This window comes from Triturus cristatus, chromosome 3_1 (genome assembly GCF_964204655.1).
Source record: "Triturus cristatus chromosome 3_1, aTriCri1.1, whole genome shotgun sequence".
Taxonomy (NCBI): Eukaryota; Metazoa; Chordata; class Amphibia; order Caudata; family Salamandridae; genus Triturus; species Triturus cristatus.
The window spans coordinates 505,185,679-505,200,809 of NC_140583.1; the positions used below are offsets into that span (position 1 = coordinate 505,185,679).

Genomic DNA, 15,131 nt, shown 5'->3' on the forward strand with positions numbered 1-15,131 from the left:
CACAATATCCCCAAGAAACAGTACAAATAAGTCTTCAGCTCTCTCAGGCATAGAAGCATATTTGAGAATATTTCTCCAACCACCAAGGACACTAGTTAATAACAAGGCACAGACAGAGCCTAGCCTTGCAGCTACAGGGATGCTTGTCTGTACCAAACAGGTATGTGCTGATGTATTGCACCCCTCTCAATAGCAGACTTTACTGAACTAATTAGCACGGATTGTCATGTATGGCTTCAAGGTAAGGTGATCCAGAGACTCCAATCAACTCCATTCGATTTTTCAACATGATTTAATGGTTCACTTTGTTGTTGGCCGCAAAAAGATTAAAGAGAATCTGGGCAGCCTATTGCTGTTCATCCATACCGTTAAGGATGGTCTACTGTGAATTTTGGCCTCACCCATAGGCCTGAAGCTTGACTGGTGGTTGTGCAGTAAGTTATGTTGTTCTACATCATTCCTTTGAGAATTCCTGCAATACTAATTTGCGGGGGCAGCGAAGCATGGCTATCGGTCTATAGTTAGCTAAATTCTTGGGACAGTCTGTAGGCTTTTTCGTGATAGCACAGTTTATTGCTTATGTCATGCATACAAAAACAATTCTATTAGAAATAGATGCATTATAAATGTTTGTAAGGGATTTAACTAATGTTGGAAAGAGTTTCTTGTAGCAAGACACCAACCATGGATGAGTCAGCATATTGTGAACTAAGTGGCCTCTCCCACTTTTATGAGTGTGAAGTCTGATATCAATGGACAATAAAGGGAGGAATAAACCAGGAGGCACTAGTTTAGGCTTATCAGGAACATCTGCTCAAATTCTGTATTACATAACATTTTAGTCAAAAAAGGTGAGAAGATATTCACAGGGGCTGTTTTTAATAAGTCCAGATTTTCTACTGATCATTTCCCTTCATTGACTCAAGGTTTGGTTTATGTGTTTTGCATATTATTTGCTTGTAGTATTCTTTGTTATAGATTCTCCCATCAGGCTTTGTCCACATTCAGCTTGGATGATATCTATAAGTATCCTGCTTTTAAATCTAGCTATTTCAGGTTGGCCAGATCCAGACTGTTTGGCAGATTTTTTGCGTTGTTTGGGCACATAAGATTATCACAGGCAGTGATATCACAATCCTCGATGTTTAAAGGAACTCTAGTGTACGTAGGTGGAAGTGACTTTTATTTATGTTCCTTAACTGCTTTTCTGTAGTAGTAGTCTGATGTTTCTTGTGGTGGGAGTTCTGTTGAGTGTTTGAATGTAATTGGCGCATTGTCTGACCATAGCTTGCCTTTAATAAACAATTTTTCTCTTTCAATTTTGTGTGTTAAAGTTAGTTTTGTGCATGGCAGCTTTCATGATTAAACACTAGTGCTATTCAGTTTGTTATAAAATAAAATACAAATCGTTCTCTGTAAAAACACATGGACAACCTTGAAAAGAAGTCCTTTGGGAACAATCACAGGATTAGGGGGTACCTAATGGAGTGGAGGGGATGAACCTGGATGGCAATGTGTAAAAGTCTTTAAAACTCATCTAGAAAAGCCCGACGCCCAGGGCATCCTCTTTTACAGGACTCACTGAAGTTCCAGATCATCTACATTAGCTCAATTACTGCCAGATATACCCAGCATAGTTCATTCACATTTGAAGGGAAGACTGTGCTCCTCTTCCAAGACCTCTTCCTAACAGCATACAAAAATAGACGAGACTTCTGTCCAGTGCTTCTATTTTTACGATACAAAAATATTATCCATCAATGGGCCATCTATTCAGACTCATCACTGACTACCAAATGTCTTTGATAGAAGAAGTCGAATTACTGCTACACAGAAGTAGAAGCAGATGGAAAAGAATTTCCAGGAAAAGATCAAAGCTCAACTGCAAACTGAACGCAACAGTCAGTGTGAGAAAGAGGGGAAGGCAGTGACACACTAACTAAAGAACAAATCTCCTGAGGGGGCATCTTCCAAAGTGCCACAGAATGCCACAGTTAAGACACTTTAAGAAATAACAGACTTATACTTTGCAAGTAGGGTGTCTTGCAGATCAAGATGCTTTGTTGGGGTGAGGCCAACAAAGTGGCTCGAGCTGAAGAGGGGGGAGTTATGTGGAAAGTGGTTGTTTTTGCCACGCACCGCCCATTCGTGAAATTCCAAACAGGGATGGAAATGACACGGAGACAACTTAGCATGTCGGAAGAAGAGTTAGTCATAGTCATTTATCCTTTCTTTAATGAGAATCAGGAGGATTGTTTCCATTTGCACATTTTGTTGGGAAGGTTTTCCCAGGAGGCAAGTCCCTCCTCAGTAAAGGGCCAGTTGAGTTTAAGATTAAGTTCACAAGGTTTTACACCAGTCACATACAACAAGATAAATTACATTCAGTCAGGAATTAGCAGTCCACACAACAAACAATTCCTAACTTATGCTGGCCACATAGTAGAGAAAGCCTTTCGACCTTCTCCACATTTCCAGATAGACAAAACAATGACATTAATGTCATTCAACATACGAGGCTTAACAGTCCTAATAAAACATTTACTGTTCTTAATGCACAGAAGCGATAAAAAGGTGACATTCATTCATGCGCTTGAACACCTGCTCACGAATGCCTCATCTAGTAAACTATTTACCCCTATATACGCGACAATGCAGGATAAAGCACAGGTGCAGGAAGTTCTCTTAGCCTGGGATCTTGACATTACATCTCCCATCACAGAAGCGCAGTGAACATACTGCTGCGGCCAGCCTTCAGCGCTGTCACCTAATTATCAGTTGCATCTTGTCTTATCAATTCTTGCATAAGTTGTACCACACCCACTGCAATAACTACACATGGGCCTGGTGGATGAGGCATGCTGTATGCGTGGGAATGCCTGGGAATGCCAGCGGATGGCGGGATATTGTTCCAACGTGTATTCCATCCTTTACCAGATAACAAGCCATCCCCTCCCACAGACCCCTCTAGTAGCACTCCTGGGATATGTCAAAGATGTCACCCGTGGTCTTCGATACTTCGCAGCTATGGTCCTGTTATTAGCCAAATGACGAGTAGCTATGCATTGGGGCAGATGGCCCGCACTTCAGGCCGGCACCTGGCTGTAGAACATGGTCTACTGTGAAGAACAACCGCCCACATACTGGGACCCAATGTCACCAAGATCCCGCCCGAGGGATATCTTGGAACCATTACTAAGTTACTTCAAACACAAAGGCGCTCCCCCCACCTGTGTTTGGAAGGGACCCGCCCATAATGGATCCCATTACTGGCTTTGATAGTATGCCAGACAACCCAGATGGCCCAGTCCCCAGTGTGCCTGAAACCCTAGGGGTGTCTGTGCCCTGCGAACAATGCTTTCCCTTTCCTCCAGCCGCCCACTGGATGGAACACTGTTGCACTATTTCTCCGTATGCTCTGCTGGTATATCTCTGTTATCTTGGTCTGAGAGTGATGCACTTAAGTGATGATGCCATAATGTCGCCCACATGTGATTCATTTACGATTTTGTCTTTTCCACTTGGTCCTGTACCCCTTTCTCTCTTTCTCGCTCTCCTCCTTTTTTTTCCCTTTGTTACGTGGATGCCTTCATTACACTGTTGTATCTTTTAAAACATTCATTGTATTGAGGAGACTCATCTCTTACTGAAGGACAGATTCTAAGTACTTCCCCAAACAATACTTAACAGATGCAAAACTAAAGGGAACAGCAATACTCTTTAGTAAGAGGGTACAATTTATACTCCAATCTAATAAAGATGACAAAGGGAAGAAAGTGGTTTTTGTTAAACGGATCCCTGAATAATCACCCAGTCTCCCTGGAAGCAGTCTGTGCCACTAACCAGGGACAAGAGAGCTTCTTAAACGTTACTATCCAAGCATTGATAGATCGAGCCTGCCACCCTTTGATATTGGAGGGGGGTGGAATTTAATTTTAGACTCCCATCTAGACAAATTGAGCCGGATGGCAGGGGTACCATCAGCTTATCACAAAAGGGTCGAAATTGGCTTATAGATATTGGGTTAACTGATATTTGGATAAACAATCAAGCAAATAGATGTGGCTTTCCCCACTACTCACATGCCCATACGTCATATGGCAGGATTGACATAATACTGCTAGACCAATGCCTGTGACCCAAAGTCCAGGATGAGGAACAGGGCGCCCTATCTCTATCAGATCATGGGACCATTACATCTAAACTGGAATGATATAAATAACTATCAGGAAAACATACTTGAAGCTTAATATAAACTAAGGACCCCATTAGCAAGACAGAGCCTCCTGAGCCACTTTCAAGAAGAATAAGTTACTTACATTTGGTAACACTCTTTCTGATACCCTATGTAACCGAAGAACTCTAACTGTTGAATATTGCCCAAGCATCAGACTGGATCCGGAAATTTTCAAGCAGGTGGCAAGTGGCTCCACGCCAACATCGTCCTCCTCTGGAAATGACATACATGTATATAAGTGCCACCCATGCACGCTGTCAGTTGCTTTCTAGGTTGTTCATGTCCCAGGATGTAGAGACCAACCACAGATTAGTATGACCAATGTACAGATCTCTGGACATGGGTCCTTTTTAGAAGGAAAAAGAGTCCAGTTCACAGAATGGGGAGGAGGGAGGGTCAGTGAGGAGGTTGCGGTTACATAGCATTTTATCCCCAGGTGGTGGGTTTGTGAACTGGCTCATACCAAAAAGTCCTGGAGGACAGAGCGGACGAAATGCCAGTTTCTCTGGACTAAACTGTTGAGGTAGTTGTGCTTTGTGAACATGGGGAGGGGCGCCCATGTAGCAGCCTAGCAAATATCCAGAAAAAGCACACCACGTGCCATGGCAATGGAAAAAGCTTTGGCACTAGTGGAATGAGCACACAAGCCCTCAGGGGGCTGCTTCTTTGCCAGGCTTAGCATATTTTGATGCAGAGCATGATCCAGTGTAAGGTGTGCACAGATCTACCCTCTGAGCTCAAACTATTCCAACAAACTGCTGATTGTCCCCACAATGTTCTTTCGTACGATCAATGTAAAACTTGAGTTTTTCTTCCTTCTTAGAGGGATGAGGCGGACCAATGAAAGCTACAAGGGTGATGCTCTGTCCAATATGAAAGAGAGTAAGGGAGAAAGGAGGCCCACGTCCTCAGTACTAACTTGTCCAGAAAGAATGTCTTCTATGGTGGGTTAACAGAGAGGGCTTGCAGCTCACTTACCTAAGAAAAACGGTCTTCAAGATAGCTATGCAATGGTACAATTAAATTACACATTCGGAAAGTAAGAACTAATTTCAGGTTCCAAACCTTTACCAAAAATGCATCACAATAGGTGATTTAAATAGAGAAGGCTAATCCGGCACCAACAAAAAAAGAAGAAAGAGCTGACAACCTTTAACCGTGGGTTAAGGATAACACAAAAAGCAACACTTAGGATAGTTTGTTTTGAAAAGGGTGTTATAATCTACTTGCTAATATAATGCATCCTCCCCATTGTTGTTCTCTGCCTTGCTGGTCAGCCAGTGGTGAGGTCATTAGAATGACAAGAGTGTTTGTGCTTGAAGAAGAAGTAACTTGAAGAATAAACAGATAATCTTTTTCTTCATGACCTGTCTACGTGGCATACTTTGTTTTAACACTGGCAACGAAGGTGAAATACCCACTGTTTAAGGGTTGGAAGAAACCCTGTGAGAGTTGTACCTTGAGTGTGAGGCGTGGTGGGGTGAGATACCCAGTGTTTAAGGGTCGAAAGATTCCCTGTGAGAGTTGTGCCTTAAATGTGAGTTTGGGTGAGACACCCACTGTTTAAGGGTTGGAAGATTCCCTGTGGGAGTTGTGCCTTGAGTGTGAGGGGAGGTAGTGTGAGATACCCACTGTTTAAGAGTTGAGAGATACCCTATGAGTAGTTGCCCTGAATGTGTGGCAAGGTGGGTTATGGGATACCCACTATGTAAGGGTTGAAACTTTTATATTAGTGTCCTTCCTAGTTGGTGAAGGGCGTGTGATTCTGATGAATTTATTGGACGTGTTGTTTGTGTGTTTTATCATCTTGCGTCCATAGGAATTTCTATTGTCTTTATAAGAGGGGCGGTGTCTTGTAATCTACTTGCTAATAATGCATCTTCCCCAATGTTGTTCTCTGCCTTGCCGCTCAGCCAGTGGTGAGGTCATTAGAATGCTGAGAGTGTTTGTGCTCGAAAAAGTAACTTAAAGAATAAACAGATAATCCTTTACTACATGACCTGTCTACGTGGCATACTTCGTTTTAACAGTGGGTCAATCTGCCAAGTACCGCACCAACCCACAAACTTGTCCCAACAACAGACGTATATCGGTTTTGTAGAGGGGCATCTGGCTGCCAAGATGCCATCGACAACTTGGGAGGGATGTTGAAAGCAGGCTACTATCACTGCTCAATCTCCAAACATGGAGGTGAAGATTGCATAGGTCCGGGTGCAGGACCCTGCCCTGCTGCGACAGAGGATCCTCTCGAAGCGGCAGCCAAATCATAGGACAGATGCTAATAATCAGGAGTTTCAGGTAACACACTCTCCATGCCTAATCTTGTGCCACTAGGATGACTTGATCCCAGTCATTCCTGATCTTTCTCAGAACTTGAGCAGGAGAGGCAGTGGGGGGCAAGCAGGAGCTCGAGCTCCACTTATGCAGAACGTGTCTCCAAGAGTAAGCTGTTTTGGGAACTCAACACGCAAAAGAGCTGATATTGTACATTCTCTGCAGTGCGAAAAGATAGAGCTTGTGGGCCTGCAGGGTGAGGATTGGGAATAAAGCGACCAGCAGGTACAATGCTACCATCAGTCTCCTGGGCAAGGACAGCATTTTGAATTTGTCGTTTCACAGAAATGCATTGAGAGGGCAGAGGTCTAGATTTTGGAGGAAGGCCTCCATCGTTTTTCGACACCAGAAAGTAACAGGAGTAGCAGCCAGTGCTTACCTCTGATGCTGGTACCCTCTCTATGGCCCTTTTGGCCAAAAGTACCAGTACTTCCTGCTGTAAGAGGGACAAGTAAAACTCATCAGGAGCTCCAAGGGTGATGGAAAGTGTGACAGGGTGGACAGAAATGGAAGGATGTAACCCTCTGGATGATTTGCAGGCCCACTTGTTGAAGTGATCGCCTGCTACCTTGGAAAAAATGTCAGATCCTGCCTCCAACAGGGTGGCTGTGTGTCTCAAAGGACACACTAAAGAGGTGTTGTGGCTGCGGAGGGGTGTAGGACTGGGTTTTACACTGCCCCAGCTGCCCATGCTCTCTGTGGGCACTGATGCCTTAGCCATGGGCAGGTTGAATGGCCGGTGGTATTGAAATCCCCGACCGAAGCCATGGAAGGGGCAAAACCACTGATGAAATTGCCACACAGGGGCAGACAAGCTCAAAGAGTAGGTTTTGGCCCCACTATCTTTAAAACACTCAAGGGCTGAGTCTGCCTTTTCACCAAAATGTTGAGAGTCATCGAACAGCATGTTCAGGAGGCACTATTGGATGTCCCCAGAGAGGTCCATCGCTTGCAGCCAAGCATTTTGCTAAGCACCTCGCTGGTACCTATCACCTGCAATAAGATATCCATAGTGCCATACCCACACTAAATTATAAATTTACCGGTATCGTGGCCATCGTGAACGGCCTAATTGAGGGTGGAGCGCAATTCTGCAGGTAAGACTTGGGCAACTGAATCTACTTAGAGGCCCTGTGAGAAATTCGCACGGAGTTCAGCCTGAACGCCACAGATATCATTTGTAGCCTGTTTTAAACACAGCCACACCCAGAAATTACCCAGCTACATAGGATAAACTCTTTTCATACTACACATTATACATGAGAAGGAGTAGTTTCTTACCTGTAACTCCAGTTCTGTAGTAGGGGTATCTCTGTGATAGTCATAATCATGTGAATAGTCCCGCCCATGTGCGTGGACCCAGAGCACTTCAATAGATACAGTCTCTTAAGCTGTCTTCTTCTGCAGTCCTTTATAGACACTTAAGAGATAATAAAAGACAATAATGCAGCCTGAAAACACTAGGCAACTCTGGCCATTACTTCATCCTGAAGTGAAAAGGATAGCCAGGTAACAGTTCAATTTAACTTTTTCACTAAGTTTCACACATATAGAAACTTTCCTTCACAAAAATCCCTCTTTCATGATAGAGATGAAGGGTTGGACAGACAAGCCCCATAGGCTGCCATTATAAGTCTGTAAATGGGTACTGTGCCTTTAAGAATCCTTCCAGAGACCCTCGGTATCCCATGATGCACAGCCAAAGGCCGGTTACTTTCAGTTCTTTTTGAAGGCGTATAAAGTAAGGCCTGGTGCATTCAGGATATCACTGTTTCATCAACCGGGGAGGAAGGCGGGTTGCTTATGACTATCACAGAGATACCCCTACTACAAAACTGGAGTTACAGGTAAGAAACTACTCCTTCTGTAGTAGGGGATCTCTGTGTATAGTCATAATCATGTGAATAGAATGGCAAGCCCATCCCCCAAAAATAACCCCAGCGGTGGAAGAAACAAGCATACCCACTATTGTGCAAATAGAATCCTTAGCAAAGCCTGCCCAACCTGAGCATCTGCCCTGGCATCAGAGTCCAGGCAGTAGTGTTTGGCAAAGGTATGGACTGACTTCCAAGTGGCAGCCTTACAGATTTCTGCAATAGGGACGTTACATAGTAAAGCCGCTGTAGCAGCCTTACCTCTGGTAGAGTGAGCCTTAGGTCTACTACCCAGAGTCTTGTTGGCTTTCTGATAACACAACTGAATACAGGACACACTCCACCTAGATATGGATTGCTTGGAGGTAGCAAGACCAGTCCTGACAGAGCCATAGTTAACAAACAACTGATCCGATCTACGGATCTCCTTAGACTTGTCTAAGTAGAATTTCAACACCCTTCTCACATTGAGAGAGTGAAGGGACCTCTCAGCAGGAGAGGAAGGATGCTGAAAAAACATGGGCAAAGAAATCGTTTGATTCACATGAAATTCTGACACCACTTTAGGAAGGAATTTAAGGTGAGTTCTCATGACTACCTTAGAAGACTGAAACACAATGTAAGGCTCTTGACAACAGAGAGCCTGAATTTCACTCACCCTGCGAGCTGATGTTATGGCTACAAGGAAAGCCGCCTTCCAGGACAGATGCTGAAGAGAAGCCTTATGAATGGGCTCAAAAGGCTCCCTCATAAGTCTAGACAGCACCACATTAAGCTCCCACGGGGGTGAAAGACACCTAATGGGAGGAAACACCTTCTTCAAACCTTCCAGAAAATCTTTGATGACCGGGATTTGGAAAAAAGGAAGTTTGTGAAGGACATTTTCTATACACAGTTAATGCTGCTAGGTGAACCTTAATGGAATGAAAATTAAGGCCAGATTGCGCTAAATGCAGCAAGTAAGGGAGAATGACATCCTCTTTGCAGGAGGTAGGATCTGCATCCTTAGAGGCACGCACACCAGATGCAAAATCTCTTCCAATTATATGCATAGAAAGTCCGTGTAGATGGTCTTTTCGCTTCTTTTAGTATCTCCATGCAGTTCTGAGGGAGATTTAAATGTCCACACTGCACTAGCTCCGGAGCCATGCTGCCAAATTCAACGACGAGAGGTTGGGATGCATTATCTGCCCTCCGAACTTCGTGAGAAGGTCTGGCCGACACGGAAGTCGAAGGGGCGGCAGGAGAGACCGGTGTAATAGGTCGGTGAACCACCACTGACGAGGCCACTCCGGAGCAATGAGGATCATCTTGGCCCGGGAGTGGGGAAGCTTGATCAGCACTGCCGGGTTCAGGGGAATGGGTGGAAAAGCGTAGAGAAAGCTGTTCGACTAGTTGATCCACAGTGCATTCCCCAGCGTCCCTGGTTGGTAGAACCCGGAGGCAAAGTCTCAGCATTTGCTGTTTTCTGCGGTGGCAAACAGATCGATGTCTGGAGTGCCCCATCTTCCGAAGATTTCTCTTACTACTTCAGCTTTTAAGACCCATTTGTGATTTTCCTGAACGAGTCTGCTTAGAGTGTCCGCCTGCGCATTCTGCACACCTGGCAGATGGGTCGCCGTTATGGTCAGATCCCTGGCCAGCAGTCAGTTCCAGATCGACTGCGCTTCCCGAGACAATGTGCGCGATCTCGATCCCCCCTGCTTGTTGAGATAGCACATCGTTGTTGTGTTGTCCGTCTGGACAAGCAGGGAACTGGTGCAAGAGGACGGTTGGAGGGCTTTCAGTGCCAGGTGAACCGCTTGGAGTTCCAGGAAGTTGATGTGATACGTGGCCTCCTTCTGGGACCACGTTCCCTGTATCTGAAGCTGGTCCAAATGCGCTCCCCAGCCGTGGAGAGATGCATCTGTCACAATGGTCCGAACAGGTAACTCCTTGTGAAACGGAACCCCTCGGAGAAGATTGTGAGGCGAACACCCCCACTTGATGGACTGGAGGGCATGCTGCGACAGCTGAATCCTGTCCTCCCAGTTCCCTCGTCTCTGGTCCCACTGATCCTCCAGACATTCCTGTAGAGGCCGCATGTGGAGGCATGCATGTGGAGTGAGGAAGATGCAAGACGCCATGGAACCCAGGAGAGAGGGTACCGTCATCACCTCCGGTGAGGGAATGGTCATAAGAGCCTGAGCCTTCCGAAGGATTGATAAGCGTCTCTCCTCCGAAGGACACATGCTTGCCTTGCGTGTATTGATGGAGGCTCCCAGATACTGCAGACACTGTACCGGAATCGGGACAGATTTCGCCAGATTGATGTGTAGACCCAAGCGAGTCAGCAGAGCGGACATCGTATTGAAATGTCGTTGTGCCTCCTGAAACGTGGCTGCCTTGATCAGCCAGTCGTCCAGGTACAGATAGACAAACACCTTGTTCTTCCGAAGGTATGCTGCGACTACCGCCATGCATTTTGAGAAAGTCCTGGGTGCTGACTTCAGGCCAAAGAGAAGCACTGCATATTGATAGTGATTGGTGCCGACCAGGAACCGTAGGAACTTGTGATGTTTTCTTGCTATGGGCACATGAAAATATGCCTCTTTCAGATCTATTGCGCAGAGTCAGTCTCCTTGATGCAACTGAGGGTAGATTTGGTGCAAGGATAACATGCAGAACTTTTCTCTGCCGATCCATTTGTTCGCTTGCCGCAAATCGAGAATGGGTCTGAACTTGTTCTTGTCTTTCTTGCGCACGAGAAAGAACCTGGTATATAGACGTTGTCCCCTCTGGGCCGGAGGAACCAGTTCTATCGCCCTTTTTCCTAACAAGGTATCGGCCTCTACCTGAAGTTCGCGCAACCGGTACTGTGAGCGAACTGGTGGTATCGATGGAGGAGGGCTGGTGAAACATAGACAGTATCCATTGTGAACAATATTCAGCTCCCAATTGTCCTGAGTTATCTTTTTCCACTCTGCTAGACAATTTTGAATGCTTCCCCCCACCGGAGTGGTCAACATAAGAGAGGGAAGTAACCGTTCAGGGCTTGGAACCCGCTGGGGCCTTACTCCCTGGTGTCGATGCTGGTTAGCCCTTCCTTTCGGCTGGCGTCTCAGAAACGGTTGCCATTGAAACGGTTGTTGTTGTCCAGACTGACGGCCCTGCCCGCGCTGGAATCTTTGAGAGGAATAACGCCGTTGGAAAGGGCGGAAATTCCTACACTGCTCCTTAGGCTTTTCCAAGCCAACGGCCTTGAGAGTCTCAACCTCAAAGAGGGTGGTACCTGAGAAAGGGAGGTTTGCGATGCGCTGCTGAGCCTCCGGTTTTAGGGAGGTGAGACGCAACCAGGAATGCCGTCGGACAGCAACACCAAGGCAATACCCATGAGCTGCCAGGAGAGAGGTATCCGCTGCCGCACTGATGATCTGGTTAGAGACCATCAGCCCCTCGTTGAGTATCTCCTGGAACCGTAGGAACGGTTCACGTTTGTCCCTAGGTAGGAGGTCCATGAACTGGGGAAGAGACTCCCACAAGGAACGGTCGTAACGGCCCAGCAGGGCAGTTGAACTAGCCGCCTTCATTGATGTGGCTGCAGTGCTGCAGACTTTCCTCCCCACAGAGTCCAGCTTTCGGCTTTCCTTGTCCAGAGGGATTGTAGACGAAGGAGCCGTAGCATGCTGCTTCTTCGCCGCCACCACAATGACTGAATCTGGGACAGGGTCCGCCCGAAAAAAATGTAGTGTTTCAAAGATCACCGATGTAGTCGGCATGGGCACAGACAGCGCAATGCCCAGTTTCGCTGCTCCCCGCACCAGAACCTCCTGAAACGTTGTAATGTCATCGACCGGTGAAACTCTCGGAGGTGGATAGTCCGACAACGTGGGCGAGTATCTCCCTCCACTAGAGGACGTCGTGTCCCTAGTACATCGAGTGCCTTACAGCGCTTGGACGCATTTTGCCTTTAATTAAGGTACTATAGGAATACAGGTTTACAGGTTTTTCTTGAAGCCTGTCCTTTCCCTTTACCTCTTTTTGACATCACTACACCCTCATTTCCTTTATCGGTCCTGACGAAGCGCTATAGGATCCCTTATGGACCACCACTGAGCGCGAAACATGTTGACCCTATTCTAGATGTACCTCGTTAACACCACAGCACCCATCCTGAGAGCAGCGGTGAGTTACACGTACGCCCTCTACAATCTTTCCAAAGAGGAGCTCCAGGATTTACAACGTTTTTAACCTTCTATCTGGACCCGTGAATAAAAACTTCGTTTCAGGGTTCCATTTAGTCATTTTAACATTCACTCACCTCACTTGTCTAGGCCCCCACACCCCCATGCACAACTGCGGCGGCTCCACAAAAGATCTCCGCTAAAGAGCCCTCTTGCGGGGCCCATGAGGGACTGCAGCGCCACCCCCATGAGGAGCTATGCCCCATGATGAAGCATGACACCTGCAAGGGTGTGTGAGGGCACTAAATACTCAAGGAGTAATTCCCCCTTCTGTCTCACCCATATTGACTTCCAATTCGGTGATTTCAGTTACCCTTTTCTGTTTTTTTCTCTCTTCCCATCTTTTTTAGGAACAGCTACCCCCCCAGTTTGTACCTAGTACATCGAGACCGCGATCTCTAGTGGCGATGGCGCCGGCGAGACCTCATAGAGAAACGGTGCCTTCTGCGAGGGCGATGTCTTGGCCGGGACCGTGATCTTGGCCTTCTCGGTTCTGCAGGGATCACAGGCACAGGTGGAGCTGCCGGAGGCGTAGGAGTAGGCGGAGGGGGAGGAGGCGGAGGCGGAGGAGGAGGAGACATTTTAGGTGGAGGCGGTGTAGGCGTTTTCGGCGGAGGAGTAGGAGTCCTGGGTCGCCGAGGACGTGGAGACACTGGCTGAGCAGGTTCCAGTGTCCTTGTTGGAGAATTGGCCCTGGAATACTCAGAGCCTGAGGTGGCTACTTCTCTCCTCCGTTTGCATGCTGGCCTTGAAGAGGGAGCCCTGGATGTGCTCCTTGACGGCGAGCGCCGAAGTCGACGTGATCTAGAACTCGCCGACGTTGAGATGCTGATCACAGAGGAAGACTTGTTTCTTCTTGACTTCGAGCTTCTTTTCGATGTCGATCTTTGTCTCCTCAAAGCCGACCTTCGCGTCGACGGTGAGCGGCGGTGTCGCCTCGACGGCAAGCGTCGATGTCTTTGAGACCCAGATCGACGGCGATGATGTGTCGACGTTGACTGGGATGTCCTCATCGTCGACCTCGGCCGAGGTCTCGACGTCCTGCCCCTCGACGTCGATGTCGCTTAGACTCAGAGCATATTGTCGTCATACCTGGTCTCGACGTCGATGTTGTCGCCTTCGACGTCGACCGGGACCGGCGTCGTTTATAGGCCTTTTTTCGACTTGGGAGCCCCCCAAAGGCCGACACATGGGTTGTGGAGGAGGAAAAGCTCTCACCTTGCCCAGATTTCCCACCTGCAGCCTGTTGTCTTCTCTGCTCCAGGCCTTGAAGACGAATCTTCTCCCTGTCACACAGGGTCCTCCTGGAGAAGGACTTGGAAGGGAAAGGCGAAAGACGTTGAGTAAAGCACTCAAACTAACTTTTTAAAGCTCAACAATTGAAAGATATACCATAAAGGTAGAGCTCAATGCTCCAGGGTCCTGCTAGCAGGAGCCGGAAAAAAGAACTGAAAGTAACTGACCTTTGGCTGTGCATCATGGGATACCTAGGGTCTCTGGAAGGATTCTTAAAGGCACGGTACCCATTTACAGACATATAATGGCAGCCTATGGGGCTTGTCTGTCCAACCCTTCATCTCTATCATGAAAGAGGGATTTTTGTGAAGGAAAGTTTCTATAAGTGTGAAACTTAGTGAAAACGTTAAATTTAACTGTTACCTGGCTATCCTTTTCACTTCAGGATGAAGTAATGGACAGAGTAGCCTAGTGTTTTCAGGCTGCATTATTGTCTTTTATTATCTCTTAACTGTCTATGCAGGACTGCAGAAGAAGACAGCTTAAGAGACTATATCTATTGAAGTGCTCCGGGGTCCAAGCACATGGGCGGGACTATTCACAAGATTATGACCATACACAGAGATTCCCTACTACAGAAATATATTGCATATGAATAACTTCAGAAATCATCCTGTAAAAAGCTAATTCTCCAACAATGCAAGAGGCAGTAAAACAGGAACAACACTGCTGTTCCAGGCTGGGAGAGCAGTATCTATGTTTGCAGATTGCAGCTGTTGCTGGGGGGGAGCACATATTGGGAGCCAGGACATTTTCAAGCAGGGCACTGGCCCCACCAGGCTTCTCCCTCCCAACAATACCTCTAGTTGCACATATGAAAGAACTACTCCAAAGCTCAAATAATATCAGGCTAATGCCCTATTCAGTTTAAAGCAATAATGAGATTAAATCACTCATAACCTTAATTGCACATTGTGTTTGGAGGCATAGATGACATCAATATTTTCTGTGATCCGAACTTGGAATCCTACTTTTACAACTACTTGTAAAGGTAAAACTCAGCATCGTCCAATTATGGGAAAGCCCAGATGCGCAATTATTAAAGATGAAAAGAAAATCATAGGGTGGGCTATAAATCAATGCAGTAAATATGTCAACTTTTGGGGGCTGTGCTTACATATGGTCTCACAGAGATCATGATTCATTTTATACATTTTGAGATAATTT

General features: G+C 46.6%; 1 protein-coding gene across 2 annotated transcripts in view; it reads right to left on the minus strand.

Moving 5' to 3' along the window:
* The window catches only part of VPS33B (VPS33B late endosome and lysosome associated), a 613,489-nt gene that overhangs the window by 248,663 nt on the left and 349,695 nt on the right, over nt 1-15,131 (minus strand). The gene's annotated exons all lie outside the window — the stretch shown is intronic.